Here is a 25,278-nt window from a genome sequence, read left to right on the forward strand (position 1 = left end):
GCCCCGCGCCCCTGGGCGCCCGCGGGAGCGGGATGCAGCGGCCCCCAGGGCCCGTGAACTCGTCGCGAATGCAGGCGGGGGGTGGCGGGGAGTGGGAGTCAACGCGGAGCGATGCAGCCGCGGGACGAAGCGGTCGCGCCGCTGCGACTGGGAGGGTGGACCCGCAGTCCGCAGGCGGCGGCGGGGCTGGGGACTCGGCCACGGACCGAAGCCCAAGACAGCGGTGGTCTCCGAGGTGCGGAGAGGGTTCTCGTGCTCTCTCTTCACTCTGCACTTTCCCGAGGCTCGAAAGATCGGCCCCGCTCGCTCGCACTCCTGCTCGCTCGCACTCTGTTCAGTAGTTAATACTTAACTGCACATGGAGGCAGTGAAGGGCTGAGACTTGACCTGGACAGGGATGCGACCGAAGCCATCCATCTTCGCAAGTGGAGGTGTTACCAGTTCTTGGGTCTTGGTTTCTGTTTGTGAACTTCGTAAGCTTCGGCTCCCAGCAGTCCTCATTTTTAGTGGATGCCAAGGTTTTGGAGACCTGACACTGTAAAGATTCTTTCTGTACAGCATTTTCTTTTGAGTGTCTTACGGAATCTGTAGCTCGTGAAAAACCTTCAACTTCAAACACAGCTTCTTTCTTTACGTAAAATGTTATGTGTAGTATTTTCACTTTCGTGTTTAAAATTTCAAGAAATGTTATATTAGAAACTTATGCCAGTCCCCTCACAGGAATAAAAAACAAAAACAAAAACAAAACACCAACTCTGAGATTTTAGAACCTATGCAAAGGAAGAGGCTTCATTCCAGTATTTGAAAGAGTAAGTTCGTGTTACCTTTATGACATCGTTTTAGTTTGTCTTAAAGGAATGATTCATTGCCACTTTGGTTATGTTTTTTCTAGAGATAAAGAATATGTGCAATATGGAAGGGAAAAGAAGGGACAGGAAGTCAGAAATTGCTTCATTCTGGGAAATAAAAAGATTATTCAAGTAACAAATCCAGTAATTTTGAAAGACATTCTGAAAATAAAGACTAAAGTTGCCTTCTTGATAGCCTTATAAAATTGTGTTACTTAGATGAGGGTAGTTTTATCAGGTATCTGTAGTGTTTAAAAATATCTGTGTCTGTTTGTTGAATCTTTAACTAGTGGAAAAAATCAACTTTGGGAATGATTTTCTATTTGGACAAGGCATTTACTGCTGCAGTGTCTAATTAGAGTTTTGGATTAAACTCAAGCTTTGTTAAAACCTATTTTATGGAGGGAGCAGCAGAACAAAAAGCAAGTAAAATTCTGCATCTGTGTGTCTTTAAACACACACACACACACAAACTAGACTAGCCTCAAAGATAATTTGCATAAAAATACAATCACTTGAGTGCAGAGAATATTTAAGAGGATAGTAAAAACTCAACATCTGGGAAAGGAGTATTAATTGACAATTTTCTTTCTTTCTTTAATCCTTGCCTCTGAAAATATTAAATTATTCCCTAGGAATCAACTTAGTTTAATGTGCCTATTTAGACAGGCAAAATGATGAAGACTCCTTTTGTATTCATTTTGTTTTAGGGAGGCCTCTAATTAAAGTCTTCATGATCTGTTTCAAGTGGCCATTGTGGGGATAGGTATCTATGGGCTTGTGAAGCTGCTTTGCCACCTCTGTAATGATCAGGGAAAGAAAATGCTTAGGCTACACACACTATTGCAGTCTTTGACGTGCTGCCAACCAAAAGCATCTCATAGATGCTGTGCAAATGGAAATACTTTACATCAGAAGTTAATCTTTAGAAATGTCTAATTTTGGGTTCTAAGTTTTATTAGTTCCTCAGTCTCTGATCATAGAATTGTGCTGTCATTAACAACAAATATTCATTTATGGCTTTTGCGTGGAAGAAGCCTAGGTGGTCTTCATTCTACTCCCTTTACACACTTTTAAATCAGCACCTTATGACGTGAGCCAGGACAGGGACTTTTGGTTATGTTTGATAAAATGGAAGAAGAAGAGGTTGCTCATGGTAATAGCTAAGCTGCTACCACCTTTCTTGCAATATGACAAGAGTAGGGTGGATTTTGTATGCATTAAACGGCCACTGCTTACTTACTGCACCATAGTACTTCCTTCCTAGTCATCTTCTGTAGACCCTTTACTGTGCTTTGACTATGATAATTGAATCATATGGTTGCTATGATTTTTGTACTCAGAACAGTAGCTTTTATAGGCATGACACGGGTATGAGGGCAGATATATAATATGGACAGAATGATGCAGTCTGTTTATTGATCTCTGAATGATTGTGCATAATTCAACTAATCAATTCATTCCATCACTGTTCTGTCTTACCGTGTAATCACACAATTAAAATATGATTTTCATGATCCAACTGTTGAAACCAGTACACATAATTATAGAAGAAGAACAAACTTTTCTCTTTTTTCCCCTTTTTTGAAGTAGTCTGCTATGAAGGTGTTATATCCTTGACACATCAAAATGGCAAATTTGGAGTTGTGATGCTTGTTATGTAAATAGGCCATATGTTGAATTTCTACAGGAGTTTATTCGTTCAATGATATGGTAATGGATAAGATCCCCTAAGTACCACAGCTAAGAAAAATAGCCTATGAAGATGTATTTCTCTCAACTATTTAAATCGGTTCCATTATTTTTATTTAATAGCCAGTGTTTTTATTTTTTAATAAAAAAATTCTTAAATGTGATGGTGTCATCTGGCCTTCCATCATACAAACCTTTAGTGCTAACACAAACTCCGTATTCATTTATGCACCTGTTGAACAGACTGATAGTGAATGTCCTGCTGTCAGACTGAAGGCTACCTGCCTGGTCACAAACTTATCACATTCTCTGCTAAATCTTTTCCTTTCACAACAAAAAGACTTTCTTTTTCTGCATACTCTTAGCATTCTCTTCGTCACCCAGACTTGAGACCTAGGAACCATTCCCGACTTCTTTCTCTTTTGTTCCTAAAGTAAAACTGGGCATGGAGTCTCGTTAACTCTTTCTTTGTAACAGTTTCTCTGAGCCAGCCCCCACATTTCCTTTGTAGTCCTCACTCCCCCCCTCATATTCCAGGCCCTCAGCCATCACTAGGGTCTAGGATGATCAGAGTTGTCTATATCTTGGTCTCTCTGTACTTGAGCTTGCTCCATTTTGTGTACTTCCACCACATCAGCCTTTCTAAAACTGTTCTTCTCGACACTCTTCTCCAAGGATGGTCTCACCAGAAGGCTGTGTTGAAATCAGGTTTATCTGATTCTAAAGCCAGTGCTCTTTCCACTAGTTAAAATACTTTCCATGCCCCCTCACCCCCCACCCCACTATTGCCTTTGGCACAAAGTCTAACATCTCAATCTGTTGTTAATGTACTTCACAGTCTTGCCCAAATTTAACTTACCAACTTTACTTTATACCTCTTTCCAACATGAACCTTTATTTCCACTTCAATCTCACTGCCTTTCAGAGATGACTTTGTACCCTTTTGTTCATGATCTACTTTTTAGAAGTACTTTCCTTTTTTCTCTGACCTAATCACAACCTTTAAGTTCTAGTCTGCCTGCCCTATTCTTGTTACTGTCATTGGTTTCTTCCTCTTTTGCCCTTTTGTCAGCATCACTAGACTGACAGATGTTCTCTCTACTATCGTGTTCTTAATTCTTGCTTTCCCACCTAGATTGCAAGTTCCTTCAGGGCACTGATATACAGTGTATGCTGTCTTTGAACCATTTACAGGCCCTTGGGCATAGCAAACACTTGATAAGTATACCTGTATACAAGTAGGCATACTAGAGCTATACAATAGAGGTATACAATAAGCTAGAAGGGCAAATTTTTTTTTTTTAAATAACAGGCTTTCACATTGCCTGTGTACTGTTCACGGTTGTGTCCCCAGAGCCTAGCTCGTGGCTTGACACCTGGTCATGACCTCGATAAATATTCGTTAATATAGAAGCTAATGTTGACATTGGATAAAAGGGATAGACAGGCATTTGAAGGGGGCATTTGTCAAGGAGTTTTTCTTGTTTTTCTTTAGTGGCTCTAATCAGCCTCTCCATTCATCACCTTGAGGATTCTGAGGCCTGGCATTTTCCAGAGTTGAGATAATGATGGAGGCTGGCAGTTGTGAGTTAGGATTAAGGAAGTTGTCGTTATTTTAAGGTGGAGTGATGAGTTCCATTAGTGAGCAAAAATAAAAACATGCAGGCCTTATGCCAGTGTTCTGTACATAAAACAATTAGTCTGGAGTTATCAGTTATATAAAAGTTTTAGCCTAGTTATATAAAATTCCAGACCGTATTGCATGGCTACCCAACCTTTGCATTTGAAAGCTTCCTTATAAAGTTAAAAAAAAAAATTATCTGGAGATCCATCTGGGGTTGAAAAGTGAGGTAGGGAAGAGTTGCCACACCCATCCTATTGTATTCAGGACAAAATTCAGTTCTTTCCTTTTTATAAGACTCATTTTATACAAGGCACTGTTTCTGCCAGGAAGGAGTTTATAGTCTAGCAGGAGAAATAACATGTATCCCAGAAACAAAGGTCTAAGACAGATCAGAAGGGAAAATTTCCTTCTGCTGGGGGCTGGTGGGGACCTGCCTAAAGTGACGGTCGTTCGAGCTGATTATTGAAAAGACTTCAATAGTTATTAGTGGAAATATAAGGGGTTGGGGAAGGGTGGCGGTCGAGGGCAGTACGTGGCAGGCATTCCAGGATTTTTTTTGACTCTAACATCAGTAATACGCTAGGGCTCTCCAGGGCATTGATTGTCTGCAGTGTTTAATAATGAAACTTTAAGAATATACAGATACCTGCAATAATTACTTTTGGTGCCAAGTGCTGAACTGACCATGACATAAAGTGCAAAATAAATCTTGTAAGCAGTGAAACCAGTGCATTCCTGGAGTAGCATCCAACTTGCTTAGAATGCTCAAAAAGGCCTCCTGCATTATGGAAACACCTCTGAAGGTTGAAACTTTCATGGTAATGTAAATAGGGAAATGTCTGCCCCACTGTGGTCCCAAGTAGCCAGCCGTCTATGGTACACTGCCCAGTACACCTAACAGAACTCAATAAATGGGTAAATGTACTGTTATATAGAACTCTAATTCTGATTCTGTAGAACTACCCCCATAGACTGTAAAACTGGGACCAATGGATGTAAGATGGGAGACAGATTTATGGTCAGTGTAAGGAAGGTAGTCCTGTTACAGGTTGTGCTATTTCATGAGGTGGTAAACCCCCCCATGAATAAATGTATTCAAGCATACCCTATACCAATTGGTGTCTCATTTAAATACATGCATTGTCTTCTACTTCCTCAAAGCAGTCCTCTGAAGTGTATACTAATTACCCGTGTTTTACTGAAGAGCAGTACTGAAGCCTAGGAGGTTGAGTTTGCAGATAAGCTGTAGAGCAGGTGTCAAGCCCCATGCAGTTTCGGGGCAGAGACTGAATATGTACTGGATAAAAAAAGAATGCAAATATTGGATGACCATTAGGATTTTTAAGGGCCCTTCCTAACGCTAGGATTGATCCTTTAATTCTCCTTAGGGATCAAGATGCTAATTGTTGCAAAAGCTCTAATTCATTATCAGCACACCTGATTCCTAGAAATTCAGAAGAAAGTGAATGCAATTATCATCATCATCATGATAGTTAACAGTTATTGATTATCTCATTTAAACCTCACAGCGAATTGCAAGGTAGGGATTATGTACCCTTATAAGAATGGGACACTGAAGCTCAGGGAAGTTACTTAACTTGATTGAATCTGCAGGGTTAATAAGTGGTAGATGAATCTGTTTGGTGTCTGACCCCCATGCCCGGCTTTTTTCTTACCCTACCCTGCAATGGTAATGCATGGTGACATTGAGAAAATTTACCTATCAGTTCAGCACGGACACTGACCAATCAGAGAGGCCACCAGCTATAAACAACCACTGTGACTCTCTCAGGTGGGTGACTGTCACCTGAGGTGATGTTCAGGCAAAGTCCAAAGGTGTGTGAAAGGCTTGGTAATATTCTAAGATTGCATGTCTGGAGCTCTGGAAAACTAGTGACTTCTATGTTCAGCATTTATCTGATATTATACATCATATGTTTTACTATTAAAGAAAAAGAAGACCATGTAGAATTACATTTCATTTATATTTCTAGATAAGAAAATGTAGTTTTGCAGTGGTATCGTTATGATTTCCTTAGAAATGGCGGGATCTTCTTCCCTACTCCTTTTCTTCCCTTTACCCTCTTCCAGTCTGAGGCTAATCTCTCTGAGTGCCATTCCCTCTTGTTTCCTCAGGGACCTTGCTCCATTATCTTTCTTTTCTTCAGGGTCTTGACCAACATTTTCTCTCAGCACATGAGCATGTGTAGGTCTTTTTCATCCTTCATAAAAACAGAAGACAAGACAAAATCCCCTTGGCCCCTTCCCGCTCGGTCTGGTTATGTTCCATCTCTTTCCCGGTCTTAGAAGGCAGCTCCTTGAAGGACAGGTCCTCATGTAATACCTGCTCTTCTCCCATCTACTTTTTCTCTCCAGTCTTCCACCTTCTTCTCATAATAGCCACCTCTGTCCTTCAAACCACCAGACCCGTTGTCCAGGATTCTCTTCTAATTCTTGCCCTGTGTGTGGCATTTAGTGTTATTGATCTCTCTTTGCCCCTTGAAATTTCACTTACCTGTTTTTCTGACTCATTCTCTCTCATGCCCAACTGCTCTGTATTAGACTTCTTCATAGGTTCCTCTCCTTCTACCAAACCTTGGCGTCCTCTAAGTTCACTTTTCAACCCTGCTCTCACTCCTCACATCATTTACTCTTGGGCGACTCACCTACTCTTTTCTTCTCTATCACTTGTATGCAATTGATTCCTTAATCTGCACCTTCAACCTTGAACTCTTCTGACCTCAGCTCCAGATAAATTAAACTCAGCAAGTTCAAAACTCCACTTCCATAACCAGCATATTCTTTCTGTGTTCTCTATCTCAATTACTGAAACCCACTTCACAAGTTTAAAATTTGGGAGTTGTTCTCGATTCCTTGCTCTTCCTCAACCCCTACATTTCATTGATCACCAAGCCGTGTGGAAACTATCTTCTCAAACTGTCTTGAGTCTGCCCTCACCTTTCTAGACCACTACCACCATCACTGCCGTGGTGTAGGCCTTCATCACTTCTCATGAGGATTACTGCAGTAGCCTTGTAACTGGTCTCTCTGCCTTCTGCCTAGCCTGCCTCCAACCTACTCCCCATGCTGCTGCCTTTCTAAAAGGCAAATTTGGTCACGACCGTCTGCTGCTTAAAATCCTTCAGCAGAGTCACTGTTTCTCCAGGATAAAACCTAAGCTTCCTAGCATGGTACAAAAGCTCCTTTGTGATCTGGGCTCTCTCTTCGGGTGTGTATCAAAGTCTTCTCTAATGATCTTGGTCCCCACTGTCTTCTCTTGCCCACAGCATCCCTACTAAAGGAAACGAGTTGTTACAGGAAAGAAATGAGAGGAGGGATGGGAACAGAGAAGAGATTATAGAACTGTGCCGACCAGTACCATAGCCACTAGCTGCGTGTGGCTATGGAGATCTTGAAATAGGCTAGTCCAAATTCAAATGTGCTGTAAATGTAAAATACACCATGGGTGAAAGACTTTATGTGAAAAAAAGAATGTAAAATATTTCATTAACAAATTTTAATATCGATTACATGTTGAAACAGTAATATTTTGGATATAGTGGGTTAAGTAAAATATATTATTAAAATTAATTTTACATGTTTCTTTTTTATTTAACATGGCTACTAGAACATTTTAAATTACCTGTGTGGTTTGCATTATAATTCTGTTGGACAGCATTGTTATAAAACATTTCCTCATTCCCAGGAGATGCATCCTACATGAGCCAAACCCAAGAGCTTTTTGAATGATTAAGTCAGCCTTACAGGTACAGAGAAGCAGCAACTGCTCAGTTTCTTAAATACAGAGACATAAGTGCTTTAGATAAGATTCAGAATCAGAGAGACAGATTGTGAAAGCGACAGCCAGGAGTCATACATACTATGCTCACAGTGCTGAAGTCGTGATTAAAGCACATCTGTCTCTCCAGTAACCGTCAGGGTTACTTGTGTGCTAGAGGGAAGATCTGAGATAGACAGGAGGAGCAAGGAAGGGCAAATGGAGTCCCATTCCCGGGAAGCCTCCCACTTGCGAGGCGCCAGGCACAATGCCAAAAGAGCCACATCTAGCCCTCTGAGCTCTCCATCTGCTATTGATCCTTTGCAGTGGGCTAAAGCCGGCTCCCCCACTGTCTAGCTCTAGGATCTTGAGCAAGTTAATGAATCAATGAATCTTGAGCCTCAATAATATGTACATCCTACAGTTATTGTGCTTCAAACAAAACGATATGCCAAACAACTCATAAGTGCTCTACAGAAGTTAGTTATGCCTTAAGATACCAAGGGCGGCAATCTGTGGATCAGTTGGCTCCAAAGGCTTTGCAGATGGATATATGGGCTGTCAGAAAGACGCAGGAGATAATATGTTGTATCCTAAGAGATAGGCAGAGCTTTATGTTTTCACAGTGGAAAAGCCGACCAGTGAGAGGAAACCAGAGCTTATCGGTTTGGAGCAGGAGGGAGAAACGTGGAGGTGAGGGGAAGAAACCATGACTAGGAAGAGAAAGGGTCAGCAGGATCAGATTCCAGTGAAGCCTGATAGGCAGCGTGACTCAGCGTGTTCTCTCCTGGTAGTTTGCTGCTGTGTTCTTTTGAGCCTTTCATTTCTCAGAAGCAACCCCCTGAGCAGTTTTTCTTTGCTTTTACATGTTAGACATTAGTATAAGATTCTGTGAAGGAGAAAGAGTCTTGTGCTAAAAAAAAATGTTTGAAAGTCATACATCTATAGAAAATGGCCTAAGAAAGTGGCGACCACCCACCCCCCACCCCCACCATTTGCAGGAGGATCACAGCTCCCTTGCATCAGTAGCTTAGCGACCCTCCATCGTGTTGACTGTGCAGTTAGCCTGGCCGAGGTAATTTACTAAGAAACCACACACAGCTCAGCCTCATTCTTCGGTAACTAAATTTTCACTTTGTTCTCCGGGTTCCACTTTGTCTCCCACACTCCCGGGTTCCTGCTTGAGTTCTTGTGTAAGAATCCCAGTTGCTTTGGGTAAGAGTCCCATCATAGATCTACAAGCGCTACCCACTTCTGGGCTTCTTCAATACTGACACCTACCAGCAATGGGCAGGAAATTCAGTTAGTTTGATAGATATTTGTGGAATTGAATAGCTTGCCTGGATACTGGCTGTTCCCTGGTTCCAGATCCCTGACGCCAAACATTGCTTGCTAATTAGCTGTCCCACTGGTCTCTAGGTGCCAGTTGTACCATATGTGCAACTGGGGAATAGAAGAGGAAAGCGAGTATAGGGTTGATTTTTATAAATTGTGGTATATCCACCTCTTTGTCTACTGTGGGAAGGTGAGTCTTATGTGTAGATGAAAAAGGTGGCTACCTTTATGGTGTGATTTCAGAATCTATCCTACTCAAAAGGGCACTTCAAATATCAACAGTTTCTCTTTCCTGCTCTCTAATATGCGAAAGCCTGTGTTGTAAAAACTCTGTTCTCAGTACAGTTTAGAAAAAAAAGAGAGGACAAATTTGGCACTTGAATGGCCTGGTTTTGACTCATGTAATTGGCTGGCTATATGAACTTGAGCAAATTATTTAATCTTCCTGAACCTCAGTATTTTCATGTATGAAGTGAAATTAATACCTACTTGTTTTGTTGTGATTTTGTTATGACTAAATAAAACAAGATAGATAGTGCCCAGTAGTAGGGCCTAATATGCAAATGCAAAGCAAGTGGTAATTCAGACTTGCGCTCCTTAGGATGAATAATTTTATGGACCCGTCCCTGAGACTGATAAGGAATCTGGGTCAGAGCACCCAGATTTCACCCATTTAGGGTGAAAAGGACCAGAAAAAAGATGCTTTCACATTTTGCTTAAGGCCAGTCTTGCCTCATGGTTTACATTTGTGAAAATATTCATCTGGGATTATGAATACAGCGTGAAGCCGTGGAAAAAAAAGCATGTTTACATCTTCTGCCAGGATAATGTAAGAATAAACAAAGCAAGTTTTTGAATCTCTGTAATAGTCAGGTGCACTGCCATCAAAATAAACTTTTATTTCTATTCTTTGTTGATAAATTACAAATAAAGGAAGCCACTGAAATAACCTGAAAAGGAAGATTCATATACAAATTAGACACCAGGAACAGCTTTCACACTTATTTTGTTGGCGCCATTCTTTCCTTAGCTGTGGGTGTTTGGGAAGTTCTTTTGTTGTAGCTTTTGTTGCTTACAAGAAGGGGGAAAAAGCTTTAGTATACTCAGGCAGAATGGATTTGATTGGAGGCAATATTGTTCTCAGTGTGGGCTGACTTTTATATATTACAGTGATTGCAAATACATAACCGTGAAAACCATTTATTGAAGTGCCGTAAACAGCAGTGAGATAGTCTGATTGAACATACTGCCACTTCTGATCGACGAGGGCTTTGTGTATTTAGATATAGATAGATATAGATATAGATATAGATATAGATATAGATATAGATATAGATATAGATATAGATATAGATATAGATAGATATAGATATAAATGTGATTGCAAATACATAACCGTGAAAACCATTTATTGAAGTGCCGTAAACAGCAGTTGAGATAGTCTGATTGAACATACTGCCACTTCTGATCGACGAGGGCTTTGTATATTTAGATATAGATAGATATAGATATAGATATAGATATAGATATAGATATAGATATAGATATAGATATAAATGTGGGCAGTCCTCTAACTTGTAAAGGGGAAAGTGGAAGATGTTATCCTGGCTACTGTGACTGCTGATGTCCTCATCTAGAAGTTCTTTGTCCTTTCTCATTTATTTCCCCTGTGAAGTCTGAATGGTGGACTGGATTCAGTACGTGCATTGGGCTGCCAGTGACTTCCTCCGCTTTTGATGCAATTGATCACCCCACTGTAATTCCATAGCCTTAGTATAGTGTCATATTAAAATTGTGCACACGCAAGAAGAAAATGTAAATCTATTGCTTCAGAAGTTAAAAATAAAAGCATTAAAATATTATTTAGTGCTGGTTTGTGGCACTGAATATATAAACTCATTTATTGTTCTGGTAGTCCCAGAGCAAGAACTGTTTCAGCTGTAATGGATGGTATCAACTAAAGTTGCCATGACAACATTAATTTATAATTTCCAAACTTTAGTAGAATTTCACCTTCTGGACTCTCCTGGATTGCATTTAAATTTATAGTTATTTCTCATTTATTAAAGCGAGATGTATTTAGATATTGCTTACATAAATGCATTAGGAATGTCGCCATGAAAGTTACTGACATGAAATTAAAAGCATAGAGTGTGAGCATTGGAAAGGGATAGTGGGTACTGTGGTTCAACATTTCCCCTAAATGCAGGAATTCCTTCCACAGCATCCCAGTCAGCCAGCTGCCATTTGAATCCTGCTGGGAATGGAGAGTTCACAGTTTTGTGATGCTAAGGAATTCTACTGGCAGTAGTCTGTAGTGCTCCTTGACCTGAAGACCCTTTGGATTTGGACCTTGTCTCATTCGTGGTTGGACCAATACGCATTATCATGCGCAGGCAGACAAAAATACTGAAATCTGCCTCCCTGCAGTTCCATTCATCTTCCATTGCCCTTTGGGGTGCCACAAAATAGAAACGTACCTTCTGTGTGGTGGCTCTTCAAATATTTGACCATAGCTGTGGTATCTCCTACTCAAAGTCTTCTCTTTTCAGGCTTAGATGGTCCCAAGTCTTTCAGCTGAGATGTCCCTGCCTGTTAACATTTCTCTGGTCACCCACCACTCTGCCCATGCCATTTTAAAAGTAGGGCATCTGAACTCAATGCCCTTACTCCTGAGTTCTCTGAGCAGCAGAAAACACAGGGCCACTGTTAACTCCCTTATTCTGGGCCTTCTTTTCTTAATCCAGTCAAATATTGTGTTGGCCTCCATTTTAAATCAGAGGCAGCACATCATTCGTTTATATCCAAAGTCAGATGAAACTTCCAAGTCTTTTCTTAACAATTGCTACAAAGCCAAGTCTCCCTTTGTTCTGTCCTTGTGTGGTTGATTGTGTGAACCTGTATGGAGGACTTTACACTGATCCTTGTTACATTTTGTCTCCTTTTGTTAAATCATTTTTCCTCTCTATCAAGACATTTTTGAATTTTAATTTTTAAAAATTCAATCTATTAGTGGTACTTCTTTCACTTATTTATCAGTCACACATTTGAGAATGGTACTTTCTCTGTCATTGATAAAATGTCAATCAAGATAGGTCAAAGATAGAGCCCTGTGACTTTCTAGAAGAGACTTCTTGATATCGATATGTGAATTTTGTTAGTTTTTAATTTTAAATTAGTTCAGTAATTTTTTACCTGTTTACTCTCTTGCCCCCAGATTGTCTAAAGAGGATAAATTCTGGAAAGATTTAGTGAAATATCTTAGTAACACTATTATTATTGATCCACTTATTGCCAATCATAGAACCTCTACTGTGAAATGAAACGAGATCAATCTGGAATAATTTTTAGATTGCATTAATTTTTCTATTGAAAATTTTACTAAAAAGCATATCTAAATAACCTTATTTTAAATTTATTTTTAAAAATAATTTTGTAAAGTAAATTTATACCTAGCCTATAATTTCAATTCATATGAACTTGTTTGGTTCAAAGGAATTGCTTTTTTTGCACATCATTCAGTTTTCTTTATGGAATCTGAAAATGAATTGGTGGTATGACAGGAAATCACTCCTTAGGTGTCACTCCAACACATCATTATATTCACACCTCCTGGGGTAGACAGTAATCAGGCTGAGGCATGTCCAAACAGTGTGCCGGCGTCTATGTAAATAGCTCCATGACAGTATCACTAACATGACCATGACAGAGAATGCACTGATGGCATCATGTCATGAACAGATGTGTTTTCTCTAAGTGGGAAATTCTGTATCATTTGAAAAGAGCTTTTCCCGCCCCCTTACACAAACTCTTTGACTTTTTATATTAATATCACATGTCTGTCAAATATACATATGGTGCTTTCTGTACTATATTTTTTTGTATTAATATACAAAATCATTTTTTTACATTTTTTTTTTACCTTGGACTCAATGAGAAAAAATAATTTAAAAGAATAGTAGCACTGAGGAACTCAAATCTATAATAAGTCAAGGAATAAACGATCATTTCATAAAAATACTAGTATTTGTGTAGTACATTATATTTCACAAAGTATTCACATACATTTTCTATTTTGAAAATTTTTTTTTCAAATTTTAAAAATGATGCATACTCATTGAATTTGGAAAAGATACTGAAATGGATAAAAAATAATTAAAATTCAGCTAAAATTTTACAACCTAGAGATTGTCATTGTTAGCATCTGTTGTATTTTCCTTTCAGATACGCATGTATGTGTGATTGTAAGTGCATACATCTGTGTGTGTGTATGTTTAAACTAGCCTCACAGTGGACATAGGAAGTCTGTACTAAAGAATCGGTGTAACATAATAGTTAAAGGTGCTTTGTAATTAGACATTTTGAGATTCCAGTCCTGGCTATGCTACTTATGACTATAAATCACTAAAATTATCAGAATTTCAGTTTCTACTTCTATAAAATGGAGATAATAATAGTATGCAACTAGTAAGTTTATTGTAAGAATTAATAAGATAATGCATGCAAAGTATGAGCATGGTCCATGGCTCATAGTAAATGTTCAGTAAACGTGAGCTATTATTATTAAATAGGTTTTCTTGTCTATTTTCCTTACTTAAATTCTAGAGTAGCGATTTCCCTTGTCATAAAATATTATTTGAAAAATATTTGGAATGACTGCATAAATTTCAATATATGAATATACCTTAATGTAAACATTTCACCATGCTTAGACTTTTCCCAATTCTTTGCTATCATAAAAAGCACCACAGTTAATGTTCTTTATATTATTTTTGTGCATGAACAACAGATTCAAAATGAATTACTAACAGCATTTTATAAAGAGATGGGAAAAAACTAACAACTCTTTACTGTCTTCTAATGTGCCAGGTTATATGCTAGGTTTTTTACAGCAAAATTCTCCTCCACAACCCCTTTGAGGTAAGTTTGTTACCCCCATTTTTCAGATGAAAAAGCTCTGAGAAGAGATTAGTAGTTTGCCCAAGGTCACAGAGATTATGGTGGTAGAGATATTTGAAGCCAGCTGTCTGATTTCAAAGCTTAAGCTTTTCCATTCTGGCATGCAGTTCATGCCTATCTTTTTAAGGCTGGCAGAATGAATAGTTACCATTGTGCTTTTTACAAAATGTCACTTGGTGCCACATAAAAGATAGGACACTTGGCTGGAATTCTTGGCTTACTCAGTATAGTACCTCTAGCGTACATATGTTCTTATATGTTGTGGAATCAAGCTCATTAAAATAAAATGTAAACCAAAGGAAATAAAACATGATAAAAGCAAACCTCAGGCAAGAAAACATTTATTTGGTAAATAATACAAAAGTTGTCTTTGTTTTAGACGTATGGACTGGGCCAAAATTACTTAGCTCCCTAGGAATCAGAATTTCACATAAATCGGTATAGGAATTAAACAATAGTAACAACTGAAGTAAATTGATGCTGTCAAAAGGAATTGTAAGTTTCATCACTTGTATGTTAGAGGTCGAAAAGAAAAATCTTTAGCCATTGCTATAAGATGATACATCAGGAAAGAGCTGTAATAATTGCTATAGGTCTAAGTATAGGTATAGGGGAGACATAAAGTGTACTGGGAGAAACCCCTAAAGAATTGCTTGGTGAACTGACAGGTTGTCTTTAAAAAATCAGCCATTCGGAACATTTATCTTGGCAGCTCTCAAATCTGACTTACAGCATGTACTGTGGCAGTCGATTTTGTAGGAAAAATGCATAATTAATAAGAAGATGAAGGTATGAGTATTGCCAGTCACTACCTAACACAGTTTCTGAGAACAAAGGAACAATTGAAGTTGTCTTTTAATAGGGTTATCCTGGTTTGTCATTTTGTAGATTTCAGTTCTTAGCAAAAAAGAAAGGCAAAAAAACCCTAGTGTGTAATATTTCATATCCAAGAGGTACTCTGTTGCACAGTTTCTAACCAACTATTGTCTAGTCAAAAAAAGCTCTCTTTGGTTTTTGAGTTCTTGAATTTTTATAGCCCTTGAGCTTACATATCCTTGCCTTTGAATTGTTCTAATTTTCTTCAGTCATTTTAGTTATTGCAAGGGAGAGGCAGTGTCATTCATAGCCCAATAACTAAAAAAGATTTTGGATCTTGGCAGATTCTGACCACCAGCGTGACCTGTTGAGGGTATGTCCTCCATGGTGGTGGTGCAGGTGAGAAGGGCCCACCAAGTTAAATTTGGGGGCTCTGTGCAACTAGTGAGTAGTTAGAACTGTGAACGGAGAATTGGATATGAACCTGCAGATTGGACTTAGGAAGTGGCTCCATCGTTTAGTCTAATGCTGTGTAAAGTGCTTTGCTATCTCTCAGCCTCAGCTCCCTCAGCTCTCACATGGAGATGATGACTACTGCATAGTCAGAGGTTATGTGGAGGATTAAATGTATTGAGCAAACCACTGATTAACTCAAAAGTACTTTTATGATTGGTTGCCCAGTTATTAATGGCCACAGGTCATTCCTTTGAAGGAGAAGCTGATTACCATTTAAAATATTTTCGAATGAATAATGGGAATATTCGTAAAATATCTGTAAAAATATCTCATTCCTAAAGGCTAACCTCACCAGACCCTCTTAACTCTTTGCTTATACTTTATCTGGTAATAATGGGACAGACCCTTTCTCTGCTCTGGAAACCCTGGTATCTAGCTTGAAGTCTCTCAAAGCTCACTCCCATGGCTATTCCTCCGATGAGGGAAGGAGGCTCTTGGTGTCAGTAGGTAGTTCCTTTGAATACAGTCAAGATCTTTATTTAAAAAGTGCATTATATTGTTCCAAGACAAAAGCAAAACTTATATATTTGGTGCATTATTGTAGCTTTCAATAAAAAGCTATCAGTTAGGAAAACATTCCAACAAGATTGCATTATAAAAAAATAAAGGAAACTCTTTGATTTTTAAAATAATCATGTTACTGGAGGGGAGAAGGAAAGACAAGAAGTTAGGCATTTTGACACTGGGTAGTGTCCATGCAAGCTTTTCAGAAGTCTCTCTTGGTGTTTTCCCCAGACCTAGGTCTGTCGATAAGGCCTCAGAAACTACTTCCGAGCTTGGCTGCAAGACAGTAACTTTCCACCCTGTGGCTGCACTTACCCCCTTTTCCTAGGTGGCTTTGGGCTAACCTCCCTGCCTTTTGCTGCATCCTAGGCAGTTACTTTCTCTCAATCTTTTAGAAGGACAGAAGTGGTTCATTGACCACCTTAGCATGTGCTATACTGTAGGACCCTTATGAAGGTGTTTCAGGCAATTAACGATTGAAATGACTCTGTGGCATTCCCCAGAGATGGGAGTATGTGAGCTGGGTGTTAGACAATTTAGACAAGTCTCCATGACCACTTAGCAGTAGAGAGCTAATGGGAGGCCGATGGATCCCCAGACTCCATGGGTATGCTAGCTGGGAATGGCTAAAGCTTCTTGCTATACTCATTTTGAATCATTTTCTAACTTGTATTTTTCCTACACTGGAAACTTCTGAATTTCCCTCATCCACTCTGGTACCACATTTCATTCAAAAATTTTCTTCATCAGCTATTTCTTGAGGGTCTACTCTGTATGAGGCACTAAGAGAGGAATGAAGAGTAATCAGACATTGAAAAGGTGAGAACATTACATACCTTTGATAGAAAGCAAGATATGCCTCCAGATTTGGGAGAAGGGAGTATGTAATGATTTTTTTTTTTTTTTGCTGTACTTTTTACAATAAATTGTACTACATAAAAATCTATACCAATATTCATTTATGTAGCAAATCCCATCATAAGGAAAATTCCTGTTTTCTATGATTTGAGCAAGCATCATTAGAACACAATTCCAGTACAAAAGACTTTGGACAGTCCCTAGGAGTGAGCTAAAATGGGATTTGACCTATATATCATGGTTTTGATATTTTTCATTTCCACATGTCAACAAATACCTGACTTGATATTAAAGCCAGTTAAATCAATATTTCTTGCTGTAGCCAGCTACAGCAACATATATCCAAGGGCAAGATGTCCCCAACAGCCATGTTTTGTTGAGTACATATATTTTATCACAAACCTTACTGATCGAACTACCTTCGGATGAATAGGATGAAAATATCAACATAGCTACCGTGATAAAAAGAAAAGCCAGAGAATCTATAGTCTTGTCCTTCATCCCTCATTTAAGCAATCCCATAATTTATTTTGCTCACCTTAATCATAAGGAATGACAATATAAAAAAGATCTTGACTGTGGTACCTGTGCTCCAGTGGGTCTGCTTTAACCCTTCTCCCAACTCCTGTCTCAACCAGAGGATGTCTGAACATAGCAGCATAGTAGGAGGTACAAGTGAACCCAAGCCTCTCAGACTATAGGTATCTAATAATTGTGATGGAAAGGAGAGTGGAGTAGAGAGCCTATTCCTACTTACTCTTTTTCTGAACTTTAAGCTAGAAGATTTCCGAAAGTTACCTGTTAAAAACTCAGTGTTTCTATAAACAAATGGCCTGAAGCATCAATTTATAAACATTAACAAATTTACTGTTATCAGAAAAGCCTAACTTCCCTTCCCTGTGTACTGTGAATAGAAGAATGATTACATCTGTGCTAAGCATTTACATCTCACCTCTTTAATGGGCAAAATGATGCTTAAAGGCATCTGTTATTTCCATTTTATGTACAACTTGCACTGCTGAGTTACTTATATGAGAGCACCAAGATAGAAAAGGTAGAAACTAGGATTTGAACCCAAGTTTGTCTGATTCCAAAACCTTTTCACTTTTTTCATCACCAATTTTCCACAATACATCATGAGATCGAAAAACAATTTTTCAAATTTGTAAAAAAGAGAAGATCACTCATAATTCTTCACACCATAGATAACCACGACTAAAATTTTAATTTTTTTCTTTCTAGGCTTAAGAAAGCTATAATTTTTATATCCAAGAGGGTATTGCTCCTCAGAATTGTCATCTTTGAAGTTTATGTATGTACTCCAATAACATTGCCATTGCATAAAACATTTTGGAATCCTTTTCAGAGCTAGTTTAGAAGCCAGATTCTCTATAGACTCCCATACACAGGGTACTTCGATAGAGATATAGCAAAGACAGTATTTCCATTACTTGAATACCTATCAAAAGAATACATTTTTATATCTTCTACCATTTCTTGACTTGCTTCCTAAAATTATATGCTGCAAATATTTAACCATCCTGTAACGAATACCATCATTGCCTTCTCAAAGAACCATAAACATTTTGTGCCGACTTCTCTTGCAGTAGGAGATGGAATTTATCAAAATGCTACTTTCTCCCATGTCAAAGATTGATGGGCATTTGGGGATATGTTTAAAAGTCTTTATTAAAAATTAAATCTATAGGTGTTTAATATCTCATCTGACAACTCATGTTATGTATGACATTGTCGACAATATTTGCCTTATTCTAAAGAAAATCATAAAATTGTTTTTGTCAAAAGTTTGAAAAGCATATTTTAAAATCAATTTCTTTTCAATGGAAGTATTATACTTACTGAATTATTCCCCTCCAAGGAGTTTCTGTGAAAGCAAATATATCTAAGTGTGATAAACTGATCTTTAAATAAAGTTAGTAGCATCTTGTGTTGAAGTAAATGTTTCTCAAAGATGCAGGCATGTGTGCACTCACACACATATACATAAAAGAAAAGATTGCTATCAAAATGGCCAATAGTATAATTTATGAAAGTCAAGAAAGTCAACTAGTTATGTGCCAGTTGAGTTCTCATCTCTGGATTATTGGCATACAACACTTACTTTTAGTAAACAAACTTGACCCTCAACCTAGGCATCTCACTGATCATCTGGTTTCTGCCTTATTTTTCACATTCTTATCTATACTATCATCTTAACATGACACCCTCTCCCCAAGACTGCTGGGTACCTGAGACGCCAGAACCCTGGCTTTTGAATTGATGCAGAATTCTTGAGGCCGCTCCCAGGGTTCAGACTGGACAGACTGGGCATGCACAATTGTCCTCAGGGCTGCAGTCTTGCCCGGTCTTCCGGTTGCCAAGATTTCTATGATAAGACTTCATTTTGCTCACAGAGCTAATTACAAAGTGAAGACCGAGTCTTCTTTTGATATCCTGGGCACTGTTCACAGTGCCTGGCATCATGTTCAATGTTGGTCAGATAAATGAAGAGTTATAATATATTCTCTCAAAAATGGACTGTTGGGAAGAAAAGTAAGTCTGATGGAAAGAGGGTCAGAATAGAATTGTAGATTAGAATCTCAGATCTTAAGATCCTCTAGGTCAGCCCTCTCATTTAATGATGAAACTCAGAGAGGTCAGCTGACTGGGAGAAGGTCACCCAGAGAGCTGGTGCCAGAGCCAGCTGGGCACAGCATCCAGTGTCCTGAGGTCCTGTCCCATCCTTGCCAGTGCTCCCTCGTTGTTTTCGACAGTTGTATCATAGAGGTTGATCTGACATTGCAGAATCAGTGACCAGAGCATTTGAAGCCCCATACAGTGCTTAACAGAGCATCGAATATGCAGGGATTCCCAGGGAACACTTGAAACCATTGCTGACTTAGTAGTTGGTTGGTTTACTTATGACCCTGGTACCTGTCCCTATGCCTAAGTGGTTACTAGCTAAGTGGCGAGTTCCCTAGGATTGTGTGATTACGTTACAGGCTATCTCTTCGAGAAGGGACTATTATAACAACAATAATAACAATAGCTGCACTTATTTGTAATAAATTATGCAGGATATCACTGTGATCTAGAGACCAGGCTCTGGGGCTAGATGGTCATAGGTAGAATCTCTGCTCCACCACTTGCCCCATATACTTTTATGAGACAGGCAATTTGGACTTTGGTGCCTCATTTCCTACATCTGCAAATGACAATGCTAATAGTGTCTACCTTGGAATATTGAAGAATTAGCCTACTTGAAGCCATAGAATGATGCTAAGCACTTTCTAAGCAAGCAACAAATGTTAGCTATTGCTGTTATTAAAATATCATTACTGTGTGATAAATTCATAGCACGAATTATATGTTATCCAGTCCTCTCAACAATTCTGTGAGGAAGGTACTATTATCTTCCATTTTATAGTTGAGTAAAATAAGGTATAGAGTGGTTACTCTACCTACACAGCTATTCAGTCAGGGGTAAGGACCAATTCCCTGTCCGTCTGACTCTGGATCCTATGATTGGGTGTGAGTGTAATGGAAATGGATGGAGTGGCTACTAAATGTAGGATCTGACCTCTCAAATTTCATTTTTTCTAGAGCACTCCAAGACCCAGACTGCTTTCAGGAATATCTTCATAGATCCCCAGGTAAGTAGAGATGGTCCTTCCCTTCTCCATACACTCTTCCTGTGCACCTGTCCAGATGTCCTGGCACCTGCAGCTGACTCCTAAAGGTCTGTCACAGCCTTTGAAAGCCTCTCAGGGCCTCAACACCAGAGTTCTTGTTTATAGGTGTATAGACTCAAGTCACTTGTAGTGGGGCATAAGGGCAGAGCAGTGGGCCTGAGGCACATCTGCATCACATATGTCACACCTACATCAATGTTTTAATGGATTTTTTAGAGTAGTTTCATGCATGTAAAATACTTCAGAGTACCAAATATATATATACACGCACATATACTTTACAGATATCCTTGTGCTGTAGAAAGGAGTTATGGTTAAGAGTGGAGAGCTCTCCATCCTCTCAGCGATTGTCATTTTTGCTGTTGTTGCCATTGTGGAAGAACTTGCTCCAGCGAGTCTAGAAGTCTGACTTACAGTTGTCAGTGCTCACTCAGCATTGAGCGGAAGTGCAAGGACACAGGCATTTGAGCAAGACAACTTGGCTTTGCTTCCTGCTTCTGCCGCCTAATAATTGTGCAGTCTTTGCCTATCACCTGCTTCTCTGAGTCTCAGTTTCCTCCTCTCTAAGATGGAGGTAGTTTTACCCATTTTGCAGAGTTGTTGGGATATTTCTAGCTCATGTATATATAGTGAACTATACAAGATTGACATTCAATTAAATGGTAATTATTATTGTTATCAGTTATTGGCATTTGAATGGGTTCATCAAAACTGGATAGGAATCATGTTGTTATTTTTGGTTTATCATATTTTTCCTGAAATATTTTTATTTTTCTCCCCAGCAATCTTGCTTATTGAAATTAATTTGCCTAGAGAGCCATATATTCATTGTGAAAAGATCATCTCTGGTTCAAACCCTGTCAAATCATTATAAATTCCAAATTGAGAGAGTCCAAATTAATGAGATCTTATTGTACTTGGATATTTTCATGAATGTTTAATCTAAACTTGATTCTTTTTCCATAATCCTGAAACATTAGTAGTAAGATAACTTTTTAAAAAGAGCCATTACATTGGTAGAAGTTGGTTGTTTTCCATGAATGGAATAGAATATTTTACTTCTTCATACTTGAAATCTGAATCACCATGAAAACACTTTCTTTATTGTGTGTAAAGAGAATTATAGAAACTTCTGGTCGACCCCCCCTGCCCCCACCACCACATACACACACATGAACTCATACACTGCTTAGTTTTTCTTTTTGTTAGGCAACTGAAGAGTTACTATGTACATTCTGGTTGACTTCTCTCTATCAGACACGCAAGGGCACAATCAATTCCTGTTTCTTGGAACGTACCAAATAATCAGAAACTGATTATTCTGCTGGAAGGCAACAAACAGCTTGATGGAAAGATGTACCAATTGAAAACAATTCTGATCATATTTTTGTCAGGAGAATGAGATGCCTCCAGCTGTCTGTCACTAATCATATTAGAGGAAAAAAAAAGCAGGAATGTTGGCCTGCAAGAGATTGTTCTATTCGCATGTTGGAACACTTTTACTGGCTGCTTATCCCAGAACAGTGACATTGGACGTCCATTCTGTAACTCGTCTTGCCAGTTGGTAGTAGTCTCAAACATATATCACATGAGCACACTTAAGGAATTTTCTAATTACAGTTCAAAGGCTTTTCTTTTATCTTTTTATGCTTACTCTGCAGACGTCACTGATTAAAATGATTTCTCCTTCAGCATAATCCTAATGCCAGCAGTTACAAAAGAGTAAGGAGATGGCAAATGACACAATAACCGAAAAGGTGTCCGAATTCAATTAGGAAGAGGCCTCTCCCACGTGGACACATAAGCTATATAAATCCATTTTAATCGTGAGCTGTGGTACTTATCTGGTCATGTTTATTTTGGATGCAAGTGCCAAAGCTGGATTTAGACCAAAACTCTAGATCTTCGAGCCCTAATGACTAATTTGGGATTCCGTTGAATCCCTTAATTCATTTCTTAATTAGTTCTCTCAGAATTAGAGCTGCTTGGTTACAATCATTTTCACAAAATTTTCATAAATGAAAACAAATGTACAGAGATTTTTTTTCCCCCTATGGTTCACACATTTTGCTCTGAACTATTCTTGTTGTTATCAAAATAATAATAACAATGCCAACAATGACAAGAGCAAAACTAACAGGTTGCCAGGCAGTATAGTAGAATATGAACTGAGACACCAGCTTGGTTCCGATTCCCAGCTCATCTACTTACATCCATGGGACCTTGGTTGAGTTACTTTCCCTCTTTGTGCCTCAGTTTCCTTTTGAAAATGGGAAGAATAATAGTACCTACCTCATAGGGTTGTTCTGAGAATTAAAGCAGCATTGTATACATGAACTAATATGAAGAAAGCACTATAATAAAAGGTGGTTATTAAGTTTATTATCAATAAGACAATGGGAGACCGCTGAATGGGTTTTGCTGCTGCCACAATATTGTCATCTAAGTATGTCCCATTTATGTAGACTCTTTGCAGGTCACTAATGAAACGTTGGAGACTCTGAAGTTGGAATTAATCTTTATTGTTTGTATTTGTATTCCTCAGTTTGGCTATAGGATTAACATTTTTGGCTTTCTGTACTTGATCAATATGAGTGTTAACTTGAAACCTTTTGCTGCAAAATTGCTTTAAATTTTGAATGAACATATTCTTCTCTCAGTAGACACAATATTGGTCCTCATTAAAAGGGAAAATGTTCTTACAATTTGTGGAAAATATATATGTGGAGGGAGGGAATTTGAGGCAATTGACTTCAATAAATTCATTGGAAATTTCAAAGTATTTTTTAACAGAGTTAAATATATTTAATATCATGGTTCAAATTTAATAAATGTGCCAGGAGTGAAAGTCTATAAAGAGAAAAATATCTAGTAATTTAATGAGCTCATAGCTACATAAGAGTTAGTTAATATTAAAATCGATTGCTAAGAGATGCAGTAGAATTACCTTCGCTTAGGTTTTTTTAACTAAGATAGGACCCAGCAATTCCACTCACGCCTCGTGTGTGTGTGTGTGTGTGTGTGTGTGTGCGCGCGCGCGCGCATTTTAGAGAAATGTATATTCATGTGCATCCAGAGAAATGTAAATGTTCTTAGCAGCATTATTTATATTTGTCTCAAATTAGAAATGTCCAAAGTATTTCTCAGTAGTAGAATGGCTGAATAAATTATGGTGTAATCATAATATGAAATACTATGCAGCAATGAAAAAAGAATAAACTAAAGCTACGTGCAATAATAGATGTATCTTACAGACATAATGTTGAAAGGAAGAAGATACAAAAGAATACATAATAATCTTATTCTATTTAAATAAACTGAAAACATTCAAAACTAAACTCTGCTAAGGGATGTATACATATGTGGCTAAAACTATAAAGAAAAACAAGGAATTTATGACTGAAAGCAATAGGGTAATGTTTACCTCTTAAGGGGGGATGTGCTGGAAGGCTTCTGTGGGTGCTAGCAATGTTCTGTTTTTTTCTGGTAGTTACATGGGTAATATACAGATTATCATATCAAATGTTAATGTTTTATGTGTTTTTATGGTTGTGAGTTATATTTCACAATTTTAAAAGTTATTTTGTTTTGTTTTAATGAAGAATCACTGTCTTTTTAGCCTGGATTGGTTTGTTTTTGTCCTGCATAGTTTTAGGCCTAGAGATTCCTGTGACTGTAGGTGGCTCTAGAACTATTGCCTTGATGCATGGCAAAATGGCCTCCAAAGTGAGGTATGCACCCCAGGGAGCTCTTGAGAAAGTTGACTTGGGGGAAGAAGAAATTGATTAGAACTTGCATTTACATTCATTTTATTATCATGAAGCATTATGATAACTGATGGTGACTGTATTGACACTGGCACTGCCCCTGGGTCCACACGTCAGATAGTCAGCTATCACCTGGAGGGAGGGCGGTGAGGTCTCACCTTCACAGTGACTTCCCCACTGGTTCATCTGCTTTGGTTATTTTGTGAAATATATCATACCTGGTTAACTGGATTTACAAATTCTATGTTTTAGTCTTAACCCTCACAAACTAACAGATGCTTAAAAGATTCTGCAAAGAATGCCCATAAATTGATGATAATTTTAATATTGCAATCAACAAAAAATGACAGAGTTTAATGTAAACCCTTTGTCAGCCACATTACAAGGTAATGACAGTGACCATTGAATCAGATCTGGCAAGAAGCTGGCCACCAAATTCTAAATTATCTGGAACACATAATGGATTTATATCCACCGTGGTTAATTACTCATGAACCTTGTCCTGTATTTGCCTTGAGATAATCATGGTTAGCAAAAACATTACATCATTTCTATTATTCTTTTCTATTTTGTTCAAGTTTTATAAGGTATATAACATAACATAATAATATATGTATATGAATTATAAACAAACAAACAACCAGACATACTTGAGGATATATGCTCAAAACAGGTAAGATGAAAACACTTGGACACCACCGCTGAGTCGTTCAAAGGCTACTCCCTGCTAGTAGTTAGAATGTGGAGAAGATGGTAAACTTGCTATTCATATCAAAAGGAGGTACCTCTCACTTCTAATTTCTTTGTTTTTGGCAAATATCAACACTAAGGCAATAAATAATATATTTTACTTTATTAAAACTTTTCCCAGCCACTGGGTTGAAATTGG

At 38.3% G+C, this 25,278-nt stretch overlaps 1 protein-coding gene across 2 annotated transcripts in view; it reads left to right on the forward strand.

The window, feature by feature from the left end:
• The window catches only part of SPATS2L (spermatogenesis associated serine rich 2 like), a 149,046-nt gene that overhangs the window by 933 nt on the left and 122,835 nt on the right, over nt 1–25,278 (forward strand). For both annotated transcript variants that reach the window (XM_006921328.3, XM_015596755.2), the window contains exon 2: nt 20,534–20,583. The gene's annotated coding sequence lies outside the window, so the exon portion shown is untranslated. The remainder of the gene's footprint in view (nt 1–20,533; nt 20,584–25,278) is intronic.

This window comes from Pteropus alecto, unplaced genomic scaffold, assembly GCF_000325575.1.
Source record: "Pteropus alecto unplaced genomic scaffold, ASM32557v1 scaffold3, whole genome shotgun sequence".
Classification (NCBI taxonomy): Eukaryota; Metazoa; Chordata; class Mammalia; order Chiroptera; family Pteropodidae; genus Pteropus; species Pteropus alecto.